The following is a 14,490-nucleotide window of genomic DNA, read 5'->3' on the forward strand; positions in this document are numbered from 1 at the left end:
TTAGAAGATATAGTTTGGTTACATAAGTAGCAGCACCCACAGTGTCAATACAGTCATCCAGTCTGGGTAGCGGGAACGAGTCGGGCACTGTGACAGAATTTACCTTTCGATAGTCCGTACATAACCTGGATGTCCCATCAGGTTTGGGAACCAGAATGCACAGAGAACTCCAAGGACTTGAACTCATCCCTCATTATCTTTTAGAGACGTTGACACGATAAGCATGTTGCTTGTTAGGTGCAGCGTTTCCAACATTAATATCATGTTCTAACACATTTCTACGTCTAGGAACATCATTAAAAAGAAATGGAAAGCTGTGTAATAGCCTCACAATATCATCTGTCTTTCCGTCCGTTAAATGAATCAGGCTTGACGGGAGAGACAGCAGCATCTCTGAATTGGGCAATCTAGCACACTGCTGCTGAGTATTGCGCAACTCCAAACCATCTCCGTCCACATCATTAACATGACCTCCCACTACAGCCGCAGCAGCAATAGAGACAGCCGTCTTGGCCAGTTTCTCTGGACTGTCTATCTGGGTGACGGGTCTGGTGTGGTATATCTTCAACATGTTAATGTGGCACACACGAAATTGGCGTTTTCTATCAGGAGTCTGTATCACATAATCAGTTTCACTTAGTTTCTTTTCAATTACATAAGGACCAGAGAAACGTGCTGACAATGACGCTCCTGGTACAGGCAATAATACAAGAAAGTGGTCACCCGGCTGCAGCGAACGACAAACAGCCTGGTTGTCATAGTGCCGTTTCATACGTCTTTGTGAGGAAGACAGCGCTTCCTTTACCAGAGCACAGGCACCATGTAGGCGCTCACGAAAGCGACTAACGTAGTCCAACACATTTTCTTTCGCACACAACTCTTGTGATAAAAACGGATCCTTAAGGACTTTCATAGGTCCTCTCACTGTGTGTTCAAACTCCAGTTCAGCTGGGCTGAACCCTAGGGATTCCTGTATCGTCTCACGGACAGCAAACAAAACTAGAGGAACTCCCTCATCCCAATCCTTCTCAGATTCCAAACAATATTTACGGAGCATAGACTTCAGTGTCTGATGCCAACGTTCAAGCACACCCTGAGACTCTGGGTGATATGCGCTTGACACACGGTGTGTAACTGACAAGGATTTTAACACCTGTTTGAAAAGCTTAGAAAGGAAATTCGTACCATGATCAGTTTGTACCACCTTAGGTAACCCAAAAGTTGAGAAGAATTTGATCAAAGCTTTACTCACCACCGAAGCAGTAATCCTTTGCAGAGGAATGGCCTCTGGGTATCTGGTGGCCACACACATAATCGTCAACAGAAACTGGTTACCAGATTTTGTCTTCGGTATTGGTCCAACACAATCAACCATCACATGTTCGAATGGTTCACCTATGACAGGTATGGGACAAAGAGGAGCGGGAGGAATGACCCGGTTCGGTTTCCCAGCTACCTGACAGGTGTGGCATGTCCGACAGAACTGAGCCACATCTTGTTTTAAACCGGGCCAAAAGAAATGTCGCAAAACCCGATCATAAGTCTTGGTGACTCCCAGATGTCCGGACCACTGGTGATCATGAGCGAGGGATAAAACATTTTGTCGGAAGGCTGTAGGAATCACTATTTGGCAAACAGCATTCCAATCTCCGCCAGCGCCACCTAGGGATGTCCATTTACACGTGAGGAGATTACCATCAATGAAGTTTGCCATGTTTTTATTCTTTAGCTCCTCCTCTGAGACAACACTAGATAAACATTTAGCCAGGCTAATGTCAACCTTTTGGTTAGCAATCAGCTGCTCACGTGTCACGACTTCCGCAGAGGCTGCCTCCCCTCCTTGTTCGGGCAGGTTTCGGCATTCGTCGTCACCGGCTTACTAGCTACTGCCGATCCCATTCTCATCACTCCACTTGTCATGTCTTGTCTTGTCAATCACACTTACTGGTGCTCATTCCCCTAATTAGTATGTGTATAAGTGTGCCCTCTGTTCCCCTTGTCTTTGTGAGTGATTGTTTCATTGTGACAGCGAGTAGCTCCCCCCGAATACCATGATCTGGCGCTCGCGTTTTCCAAGACGCAAGCGACTAAATTACCACCTCATCGGGAGGGGGATTGCGCAATAAACCTTCGGGTAGACGCTGTACCTCCCAGGAGTCATGTGTATCCCCTGTCGCAGGCTTAAATGGAGGCTATGGAAACATACGTCACCGAGTCCCTGAGCCATGGGTATATACGTCCCTCCACTTCACCTGCTTCCTCGAGTTTCTTCTTTGTGAAGAAGAAAGATGGCGGTTTACGCCCGTGCATTGATTATCGACCACTGAATAAGGTGACGGTATGATTTAGTTATCCTCTTCCCCTCATTCCTTCAGTGATTGAGTCAATGCATGGGGCCTGTTTTTTTTACCAAATTAGAACTCAGGAGTGCCTACAACCTGGTGCGTATTCGGGAAGGGGATGAGTGGAAAACAGCATTCAGCACAACCTCTGGGCATTATTAATACCTGGTGATGCCCTATGGTTTGATGAATGCTCCATCCGTTTTCCAGTCCTTTGTGAACGAGGTGTTTCGGGACATGCTTGGTCGCGGTGTGGTGGTCTACATTGATGACATCCTGGTGTATTCCGCTACGCGCGCCGAGAATGTGTCCCTGGTCCGCAAGGTACTGGTCCGACTGCTGGAGAATGATCTTTATGCCAAAGCAGAGCAGTGTGAGTTTTTCCAGCAGTCAATCTCCTTCCTCGGATACCGCATTACTACCACAGGTGTGGAGATGGAGGGAGATCGCATTTCAGCCGTGCGTAATTGGCAGACTCCAACCACGGTAAAGGAGGTGCAGCGCTTCCTTGGCTTTGCCAACTACTATTAGAGGTTTATTCGGGACTTTGGCAAGGTCGCAGCTCCCATTACCTCCTTGTTGAAGGGTGGGCTGTCCCGGCTCTGCTGGTCTGCTGAGGCTGATTTGGCCTTCAGTAGATTGCGGGGTCTGTTAACTTCAGCCCCGGCACTGGCTCACCCCGATTCATCACTACCGTTCGTAGTGGAGGTGGATGCGTCCGAGGTAGGGATAGGCGCTGTCTTATCCCAATGCTCGGGAACGCCACCCTTTTCGAAGAAGCTCAGCTCGGCGGAGCAGAACTACGGCATTGGTGATCGGGAGCTGCTGGCTGTTGTCCGAGCTTTGACGGTGTGGAGGCATTGGCTCGAAGGGGCGAAACACCCTTTCCTCGTCTGGACTGACCACCGTAACCTGGAGTACATTCGGGCAGCGAGGAGGCTGAATCCTCGCCAGGCCAGGTGGGCCCTCTTCTTCACCCGGTTTGATTTCACACTCTCATACATTCCGGGTACGAAGAACGTGAAGGCAGATGCACTGTCTCGGCTGTATGACACAGAGGAGAGGCCCAGAGACAACACCCCTCATACATTGTGGCGCCGGGAGTATGGGCGATGGATGCGGATATAGCGCAGGCATTACACACAGATCCATCTCCACCGCAGTGTCCAGCTGGGCTGCAGTACGTGCCTGCGCTTATCTGTGATCGTCTGATCTACTGGGCACACACGACACCCTCCTCTGGTCATCCAGGTATCGGTCGTACAATGCGCTCCCTGACCGAGAAGTACTGGTGGCCTACCTTGGCTAAGGATGTGAGGGTGTATGTTTCCTCCTGCTCAGTGTGCGCCCAGAGTAAGGCACCTAGGCACCTCCCAGCGGGTAAGCTACAACCTTTACCAGTTCCACAACGACCATGGTCTCACCTTAGTATTGATTTTCTTACTGATCTTCCCCTCTCCCAAGGTAACACCACTATCCTGGTCGTTGTGGTTCGCTTTTCGAAGTCCTGCCGCCTCCTTCCTCTGCCCGGTCTCCCCACGGCCCTACAAACTGCGGAGGCTCTGTTTACTCACGTCTTCCGGCACTATGGGGTACCAGAGGATATAGTGTCCGACCGAGGTACCCAGTACACGTCTAGAGTCTGGAAGGCGTTCATGGAACGTCTGGGGGTCTCGGTCTGCCTGACCTCTGGACCTCCCCGAGAGTAATGGGCAGGTGGAAAGGGTGAATCAAGATGTGGGTAGGTTCCTGCGGAACTACTGTCAGGACCGGCCGGGGGAGTGGTCAGTGTTCTTGCCATGGGCAGAATACGCTCAGAACTCTCTCCGCCACCCCTCCACTAACCTAACACCCTTCCAATGTGTTTTGGGTTACCAACCGGTCCTGGCACCGTGGCACCAGAGCCAGACCGAGGCTCCTGCGTTGGATGACTGGTTTCGGCGCGCGGAGGAGACTTGGAACGCTGCCCACGTTCACCTCCAGTGCGCCATGCGTCATCAGAAGGCGAACGCTGACCGCCACCGCAGGGAGGCCCCGGTTTTTGTACCGGGGGATCGGGTCTGGCTCTCGACCCGGAATCTACCCCTCCGCCTGCCCTGCCGGAAGCTGAGCCCGAGGTTTGTGGGGCCGTTTAAAGTCCTGAAGAGGATAAACGAGGTTACATACAGGTTGTTACTCCCCCCTGATTACCGTATTAACCCCTCGTTTCATGTGTCTTTCCTCAGGCCAGTGGTAGCTGGTCCACTCCAGGAGTCTGAGGTGCGGGAGGATCCTCCACCTCCTCTGGACATCGAGGGGGCCCCGGCGTACTCGGTCCGTTCCATACTGGATTCGAGGCGTCGGGTGGGGGGCCTTCAGTATCTCGTGGAGTGGGAGGGGTATGGTCCAGAAGAACGGTGCTGGGTCCCAAGGAGGGACATCCTCGATCCCTCCCTGTAGAGGGATTTCCACCGTCGCCATCCGACTCGCCCTGCTCCGCGTCCTCCTGGCCGTCCCCGAGGCCGGGGTCAGTGCACTGCTGGAGCCGCGCGTCAAGGGGGGGTACTGTCACGACTTCCGCCGAGGCTGCCTCCCCTCCTTGTTCGGGCAGGTTTCGGCTTTCGTCGTCACCGGCTTACTAGCTACTGCCAATCCCATTCTCATCACTCGACTTGTCATGTCTTGTCTTGTCAATCACATACACCTGGTGCTCATTCCCCTAATTAGTATGTGTATAAGTGTTCCCTCTGTTCCCCTTGTCTTTGTGAGTGATTGTTTCATTGTGAGAGCGAGTGGTGGAATATATTTCCCTTGTGATAGTTTCGTTTTGACGCTGGGTGCGTTTTATTTATGTAAACGGAATAAACTCTGGACTTCGGTGTTTTACCTCCTGCGCCTGACTCCCTCATTCACACCTCACCACATCACGAGTGACTGGTAACTGTATTGCATCAGCAACAAGTTCCACATACTTCTTCCCTTCCCTGGGCTATTGGTCAGACCGCACCACCTTACCAGAGGTAGCACACAAGCTATCCTCTGGGTCACACTCTCACGTCACCCACAAATCTATCACGTCACCCACTTGTCGTGCTTGAGCACGTGTGACAGCACAAGCGGGGAACACATTTGGATAACTCTGTGCCAGCTCCTCAGAGAGAGACTGGTCACTTTCATCTAATACCTCCAATACAGGTATCACCTTTCCTCCGGCAATATTGTTGCCCATTATAAATGTCACACCTTTTACTGGCAACATACATACAGTGAGGGAAAAAAGTATTTGATCCCCTGCTGATTTTGTACGTTTACCCACTGACAAAGACATGATCAGTCTATAATTTTAATGGTAGGTTTATATGAACAGTGAGAGACAGAATAACAACAACAAAATCCAGAAAAACGCATGTCAAAAATTTTATTAATTGATTTGCATTTTAATGAGGGAAATAAGTATTTGACCACTCTGCAAAACATGACTTAGTACTTGGTGGCAAAACCCTTGTTGGCAATCACAGAGGTCAGACGTTTCTTGTAGTTGGCCACCAGGTTTGCACACATCTCAGGAGGGATTTTGTTCCACTCCTCTTTGCAGATCTTCTCCAAGTCATTAAGGTTTTGAGGCTGACGTTTGGCAACTCAAACCTTCAGTTCCCTCCACAGATTTTCTATGGGATTAAGGTCTGGAGACTGGCTAGGCCACTCCAGGACCTTAATGTGCTTCTTCTTGAGCCACTCCTTTGTTGCCTTGGCTGTGTGTTTTGGGTCATTGTCATGCTGGAATACCCATCCACGACCCATTTTCAATGCCCTGGCTGAGGGAAGGAGGTTCTCACCCAAGATTTGACGGTACATGGCCCCGTCCATCGTCCCTTTGATGCAGTGAAGTTGTCCTGTCCCCTTAGCAGAAAAACACCCCCAAAGCATAATGTTTCCACCTCCATGTTTGACGGTGGGGATGGTGTTCTTGGGGTCATAGGCAGCATTCCTCCTCCTCCAAACACGGCGAGTTGAGTTGATGCCAAAGAGCTCGATTTTGGTCTCATCTGACCACAACACTTTCACCCAGTTCTCCTCTGAATCATTCAGATGTTCATTGGCAAACATCAGACGGCCCTGTATATGTGCTTTCTTGAGCAGGGGGACCTTGCGGGCGCTGCAGGATTTCAGTCCTTCACGGCGTAGTGTGTTACCAATTGTTTTCTTGGTGACTATGGTCCCAGCTGCCTTGAGATCATTGACAAGATCCTCCCGTGTAGTTCTGAGCTGTTTCCTCACCGTTCTCATGATCACTGCAACTCCACGAGGTGAGATCTTGCATGGAGCCCCAGGCCGAGGGAGATTGACAGTTATATTGTGTTTCTTCCGTTTGCGAATAATCGCACCAACTATTGTCACCTTCTCACCAAGCTGCTTGGCGATGGTCTTGTAGCCCATTCCAGCCTTGTGTAGGTCTACAATCTTGTCCCTGACATCCTTGGAGAGCTCTTTGGTCTTGGCCATGGTGGAGAGTTTGGAATCTGATTGATTGATTGCTTCTGTGGACAGGTGTCTTTTATACAGGTAACAAGCTGAGATTAGGAGCACTCCCTTCAAGAGTGTGCTCCTAATCGCAGCTCGTTACCTGTATAAAAGACACCTGGGAGCCAGAAATCTTTCTGATTGAGAGGGGGTCAAATACTTATTTCCCTCATTAAAATGCAAATCAATTTATAAAATGTTTGACCACGTCATAATTCATGCTGTCTTCAAGAGGTAGTGCTGACAAAACCTCTTGGGCTTTACCTGTTAATCTACACTGAAGTAATAGGCACCATACCTCTTCGGGCCATTTCAATGCTACCGCTATACGCTCAAAAACACTAAAATATGAGTCAACCTCTGACTCCCTAAACACAGGTACTAAGGTGGTCTGTCTACTAATATCAAACATAGCAGACGACACATCGGGTGAGAACGGCTCTCTAGCAGGCATAGCATGAGCAGAGACTAACCTCGCTGTCTCTGCCTCCAGTTCCATTTTACGCATCTCCAACTTTTCTCGCCTGATTTGTGCCCTCTCTTCCGCCTCAATTTGGAGCCGTCTCAAGCGGACATCCATCCTGGCATCACTGTCTGACAGTGGGGAGAGTGGGTCAAAACGGGGCAATGTGGCTGGAGCCTTAGCCTCGCCCTCAGAAACCGACGGGCTTACAGGAGCTGCAGGCTCAGGCTGCGGTAACTCAAGCACTCGCTCGTTCAATAATACCTCTAACACCACTTTTCTATCTTCCGCGTTCACTAAAACCCTCGCTATGGGTATAGAAAAGTGGTCAGCCAAAGCCTGTAGATCCACTCTACGGCAATTATCAAAAACCTCCCACGTAGGGTTTTCCAAAAAGGCATCCAAATCAAAAGTAGACATCTTAAGCTAGCAACACGAGCCAACAAATACTGCACACAAAACCAGCTAGTCACAGCTGCCAAGCTCAACACTGAACCAGACACTAAACCAATTTGCATGAGTGGCATGGGTATCATTGAGATATCCCGGACGAGCCCCCACATTATGTTACGAACCCCGTGGTTTTAAAAGTCTAGGGTGGATGGAAAAGAGACCCGTAACATAACTCATGCGAATTAGAATATTGACCAGGAACAGTGAGAACAAAATACACCGACAACCATATGCTACCGTCAAACACAAAATGTTTATTATAAACACACGGTAAACGGTTTGGGGAAAAGGGGCTGAGCTGGACCCAAGGAATGAAACAATAATGTAAAAAAAAACTAAACTGATCTTGCCTGCCTGAAGAACCACTAAGCTTACTGCTAACCATACAAAAATACAGTGGGTGGTCCGCTCAGGTCTGACTAGTGTATTTAGACAAGGTATTCCAAGGGTAGTGTATGCCCAAGGGCGACTTGCTAAACCCCCCTTTTCCCAGGCACAAACAAACAACATAGGTCCAATATGGACTAGACAGCAAACAAGTGAGTACACCTAAACCAAGACACCACAGTATCCATACTCACAAAGAAAAAGAGTCTCTGTCAGAAAACACAACTGACTGGCTTTTTAAAACCAGGGGATGTGTGATGTGATATGGTAATGAATAACCAGAAACAGGTGGTGCAATATGGAGGAGTGTCCACTGATTGGTCCACCTCAGCAATCAGCAGACGAAGGATGTCGAAGAGGTGAGACACAACAACAACCACCAATCAGGAAAACAAGAGACACCTGTGATTAGGGCAGAAGGAGAGGAAAAACAAATACAGAATACCTGTATCTGTAACAGTCAGAATAATAGTAGAGAGAATGATTTCTTTCAGCTTTTATTTATTTCATCACATTCCCAGTGGGTCAGAAGTTTCCATACACTCAATTAGTATTTGGTAGCATTGCCTTTAAATTGTTTAACTTGGGTCAAATGTTTCAGTTGCCTTCCACAAGCTTCCCACAATAAATTCGGTGAATTTTGGCCCATTCCTCCTGACAGAGCTGGTGTAACTGAGTCAGGTTTGTAGGCCTCCTTGCTCGCACACACTTTTTCAGTTCTGCCCCCAACTTTTCTATAGGATTGAGGTCAGGGCTTTGTGATGGTCACTCCAATACCTTGACTTTGTTATCCTTAAGCCATTTTGCCACAACTTTGGAAGTATGCTTGGGGTCATTGTCCATTTTGAAGACCCATTTGCGACCAAGCTTTAACTTCCTGACTGCTGTCTTGAGATGTTGCTTCAATATATCCACATCATTTTCCATCCTCCTGATGCCATCTATTTTGTGAAGTGCACCAGTCCCTCCTGCAGCAAAGCACCCCCACAGCATGATGCTGCCACCCCTGTGTTTCACGGTTGGGATGGTGTTCTTCGGCTTGCAAGCGACCCACTTTTTCCTCCAAACATAAATATGGTCATTATGGCCAAACAGTTCTATTTTTGTTTCATCAGACCAGAGGACATTTCTCCAAAAAGTACGATCTTTGTCCCCATGTGCAGTTGCAAACCGTGGTCTGGCTTTTTTTATGGAGGTTTTGGAGCAGTGGCTTCTTCCTTGCTGAGCGGCCTTTCAGGTTATGTCGATATAGGACTCGTTTCACTGTGGATATAGATACTTTTGTATTTGTTTCCTCCAGCATCTTCACAAGGTCCTTTGCTGTTGTTCTGGGGTTGATTTGCACTTTTCGCACCAAAGTACGTTCATCTCTAGGAGACAGAACGAGTCTCCTTCCTGAGCGGTATGACGACTGCGTGGTCCCATGGTGTTTATACTTGCGTACTATTGTTTGTACAGGTGAACATGATACCTTCAGGCATTTGGAAATTGCTCCCAAGAATGAACCAGACTTGTGGAGGTCTACAATTTTATTTCTGAGGTCTTGGCTGATTTCTTTTGCTTTTCCCATGATGTCAAGCAAAGAGGCACAGAGTTTGAAGGTAGGCCTTGAAATACATCCACAGGTACACCTCCAATTGACTCAAATGATGTCAATTAGCCTATCAGAAGCTTCTAAAGCCATGACATCATTTTCTGGAATTTTCCAAGCTGTTTAAAGGCACAGTCAACTTAGTGTATGTAAACTTCTGACCAACTGGAATTGTGATACAGTGAATTATAAGTGAAATAATCTGTCTGTAAATAATTGTTGGAAAAATTACTTATGTCATCCACAAAGTAGATGTCCTAACCGACTTGCCAAAACTATAGTTTGTTAACAAGAAATTTGTGCAGTGGTTGAAAAACGAGTTTTAATGACTCCAAGCTAAGTGTATGTAAACTTACGACTTCAACTGTACTTCATCCTCACTCTCATCAGATTCCATCTCTGAACTACTGGACCATGTATCCTTCTTTTTGCACTTGATGCCACCTCACCACACCGCTTCCGTCTACACTCAGCTCCTTCTCGACGGTCATCACTGCACCTGCCACCACATTTAATTCATCCTCACTCTCGTCACATTCAATTTCCATCTCTAGCTCTTCCAAACGTTCTGTCTGATCCTCCATTCCATATTCACTCAAAACCAGTGGCGGCTGCTGAGCGGAAGAAGGCTCATAATAATGGCTGGAACGGCCAAATGGAATGGTATCAAACACATGGAAACCAATTGTTTGATGTATTTGATACCATTACACTAATTCCGCTCCAGACATTACCATGAGCCCGTTCTCCCCAGTTAAGGTACCTCCAACCTCAAAACATTTTCCACTTTTCTCTTGTACACCGGCCGTGGCATCAATCTGAGAAAGCTGTCTTCTTACATTTACCAAACGCTCTTATCCAGAGCGTCTTACAGTTAGCGCATACATTATTTTTCATACTGGCCCCCCGTGGGAATCGAACCCACAACCCTGGCGTTGCAAACGCCATGCTCTACCAACTGAGCTACATCCCTGCCGGCCATTCCCGCCCCTACCCTGGACGACTCTGGGCCAATTGTTTTTAATGAGGGAAATAAGTATTTGACCCCTCTGCAAAACACGACATATATACATACACTGCTCAAAAAAATAAAGGGAACACTAAAATATCACATCCTACATCTGAGTGAATGAAATAATCTTATTAAATACTTTTTTCTTTACATAGTTGAATGTGCTGACAACAAAATCACACAAAAATTATCAATGGAAATCAAATGTATCAACCCATGGAGGTCTGGATTTGGAGTCACCCTCAAAATTAAAGTGGAAAACCACACTACAGGCTGATCCAACGTTGATGTAATGTCCTTAAAACAAGTCAAAATGAGGCTCAGTAATGTGTGTGGCCTCCACGTGCCTGTATGACCTCCCTACAATGCCTGGGCATGCTCCTGATGAGGTGGCGGATGAGCAGAGCAGTCCGCTCCACCGGTGCCTGATCCAGCTCCGATCAGCGGCTCCACTCCGGAGCCAGAGCAGTTCGCTCCACCGTCGTCGGGTCCAGCTCCAGTCAGCGGCTCCAGTTCAGACCCAGACGTCAGCCCCTCTCCAGGTTCGGGGTCTCCCACACCAGGGTCCAGACAGGGCTTGGTACTTTGTGGGAGGAAGGAGAGGGGAAGCAGCGCGCCGAGGTCCAGACCAGACCAGGGGCGCAACAGGGAGGCGGAGAGTAAGTGGTCGTCACGCCCTGAGCCGGATCCGCCTCCGAGGCAGAATGCCCACCCGGCCCCTACCCTGTTAGGTTTATGTTGTGCGGTCGGAGTCCGCACCTTTGGGGGGGGGGGGGTACTGTCACGCCCTGACTCTGGGGACTCGTATATGTTGAGTCTGGGTGTGTATGTTCTATATGGTGTATTTCTATGTTGGGTTTCTATTAGGTGTTGTGATGTCACGAGAGGCTGTGTCCTGGAGGGACGTTACATCCCCCTGAGGTGGCTGCAAACCCAGACAGCTATGGCTCCATCTGCTGGTATGGTCGGGAACTCCACCCCTCTATGGCCAATCTTCCCACGCAGCTGAAACAAATGAGGAGCTGATGAGCTGAAGTTTTGGGAAGGGAAGAGACACTGAGGGAGTGTGTGGGGGGTGAAGAGACAGTCTCCAACCTGGGCTCTCTGGAGGACAAGAGTGCTGCACGTCCACTTCCATGAGGAATATAAGGATTTGGGAGATACTTACCTTTGGGAAATACTCACCTTTGGATATATGCACCTGTGGAAATACGTGAGAGACATTTGGAAGGACTTTTTGCTGGGTTGGCCACTAGCTGCAACGTGGACTACAGTAAGGCTGGGGAAAAGTTATCTGAGCGAGTGAGAATTATGATTTTGGATGTGGAAGAGACATCCCTGAACTGTTAACCCTTAAAGAGCCACAAGAGAACAGAATTTTGTTATATTTTCGTTAATTTCCCAAGACCTATAATAAAATCCTTGTTTTGTTTGAACCTTGTCTCCTTGCACTACTTGAGCAATCCCGCTGAAAGCTGTGTAGCCTCTCGTGACGTCACAGATGGTGGAGAATACAGGCACGCTCAAGCGTTAATAGTGCATGTCAGAGGAGGATACCGAAGGTTTGATCACCCAGTTTTCCAAGTTGGCCGTAGGCTCCCCGCCGACTGAAATGGAGGACATATTGAAAGCCCTTGTTGCTGGCCAGCAAGCCCAGATGCAAGCAAACGTGGCTCTCTTGGAGGAGCAAAAGAAAGCCAACCTGCTGAAGGCAGAGGAATTGCAGTTGCAGAGACAGAGGGTTGTCCAAAATACCCGCCCAATAAAGGCAAGTGACTTTATATCTAAGATGGGAGCTACCGATGACATTGAGGCATACCTGCATGCATTTGAGGCCACGGCCACTAGGGAAGCCTGGCCCAAGCAACAGTGGGTTGGTCTGTTAGCCCCTTTCTAACCGGGGAATCGCTGAATGCTGTCCGGGACCTGGGCCCTGACCAGGTTACTGACTATGATGCCCTGAAGTCTGAGATCCTCAGCAGATATGGACTCACAAAGTTTGGTATGGCCCAGCGCTTTCACGGCTGGACCTTCCAACCAGACCAACCTCCTCGGGCGCAGATGCATGAACTTGTCCGAATCGCAAGGAAATGGCTGGATCCGCAGAGGAATACAGCAGCGGCGGTGGTGGAGGCCGTTGTGGTGGATCGTTACCTCACGCGCCCTGCCTTATGAGGCAAAACGGTTCATCAGTCAACCGGCCTTGACCACGGCTGATCTGACCGTGGAAGCTGTGGAAAAGTACCAGGCCACAGCGGAGATGCTGAATGCTTCCCGAAAAGACCCCAGGAGTGCGGCCCCACCACAAATGGGAAGAACCCGTCCAAAGGACCCCCAAGGTCTCGAACCCAGCCACGTCAGGACTTATCCCGGCTCCAGGGGGAGCCAGAAACCAGGCGGGTCCAAGAAGAGTACACCAGGAGGGGGAAACTCGACAGTGTTACCGGTGTGGGGAGATGGGACATATCTCCTGGCAGTGTGGGAAACCAGCCGATGAACCTATGCCCACTGCGGAGTCCTCCAGCTCAGCACCCACACACCGTTTTGCCTCGCTCTTGGGAGTCGTAGATGGCGGCCCAGATCGACCCCCCACCTGCCCGGTAACTGTGAATCACCATGATGTGGAGGCCTTACTGGATTCTGGTAGCCGGGCCACCCTGGTGCGTAAGGATTTGGTGGGCCCAACGTGTCTGACCCCGGGAAAGTCCTCCCAGTTTCCTGTGTCCATGGGGACACCAGAGAATACCCCCATTACTGAACTTACAATGACCAGCACACGGGGAACCATACACACGACGGCGGGGGTGGTTGATTCCCTCCCCGTCCCTGTCCTAATTGGACGAGACTGCCCAGCCTTTTACCCACTCTGGAGAGAGTCTCAGGAGAGGATAACCCAAGTACCTCGGAAACGGAGAGGCAAGACTCATCCTGGGAAGGCTCCGGTGCAATCCTCCGAATTACTCACTCCCGCCCGGGCTCTGATAGGGATGGCAGGTGCCCAGACCGACACAGAGACGGAGCTACAGAATCTGGACAAAGAACTGTCTGGTCTGAAGGGGGACCGCTGAGAGGTATCGTTTGTTAAAGCAACAGTTAGACATGAAGACAGAAGAGTTAGATATCCTCCAGGCTAAACTCCAACAGAGCTCCTTCCATAAGCAACAGGAGGAGCTGGAGAGGCTGCGCAGGACCATCGAGGAGTGTGAGGAGACCCTGCGCAGTAGTAAGGAGGTCCAGAAGAAGGCAGAGGAGAAGTACAAGGTGTTGGAGAACAAGATGAAGAATGCGGAGGCAGAGAGAGAGAAGGAACTGAAAGCTGCTCAACAGAAGCTAAACTCTGCTAAAACCAAGGCTGATGCGTTCAGTAAGAAACTCAAGGAGAGACAACAGGAGGCTGAGTCCCTGGTCCTAGAGGTGGAGGAGTTGAAGAGAGAGCAGGCTGGCAAGCACCACGGCAATGCGGACGCCCTCTCCCGGCGTGATGCCTTCTTCGCTGCCTTTACCCCGACGAGGACGTCGGTCCCGAGGAGGGGGATGTGTGATGTCACGAGAGGCTGTGTCCTGGAGGGACGTTACATCCCCTGAGGTGGCTGCAAACCCAGACAGCTATGGCTCCATCTGCTGGTATGGTCGGGAACTCCACCCCTCTATGGCCAATCTTCCCACGCAGCTGAAACAAATGAGGAGCTGATGAGCTGAAGTTTTGGGAAGGGAAGAGACACTGAGGGGAGTGTGTGGGGGT

Source organism: Coregonus clupeaformis, chromosome 15 (assembly GCF_020615455.1).
Source record: "Coregonus clupeaformis isolate EN_2021a chromosome 15, ASM2061545v1, whole genome shotgun sequence".
In the NCBI taxonomy this organism is placed as follows: Eukaryota; Metazoa; Chordata; class Actinopteri; order Salmoniformes; family Salmonidae; genus Coregonus; species Coregonus clupeaformis.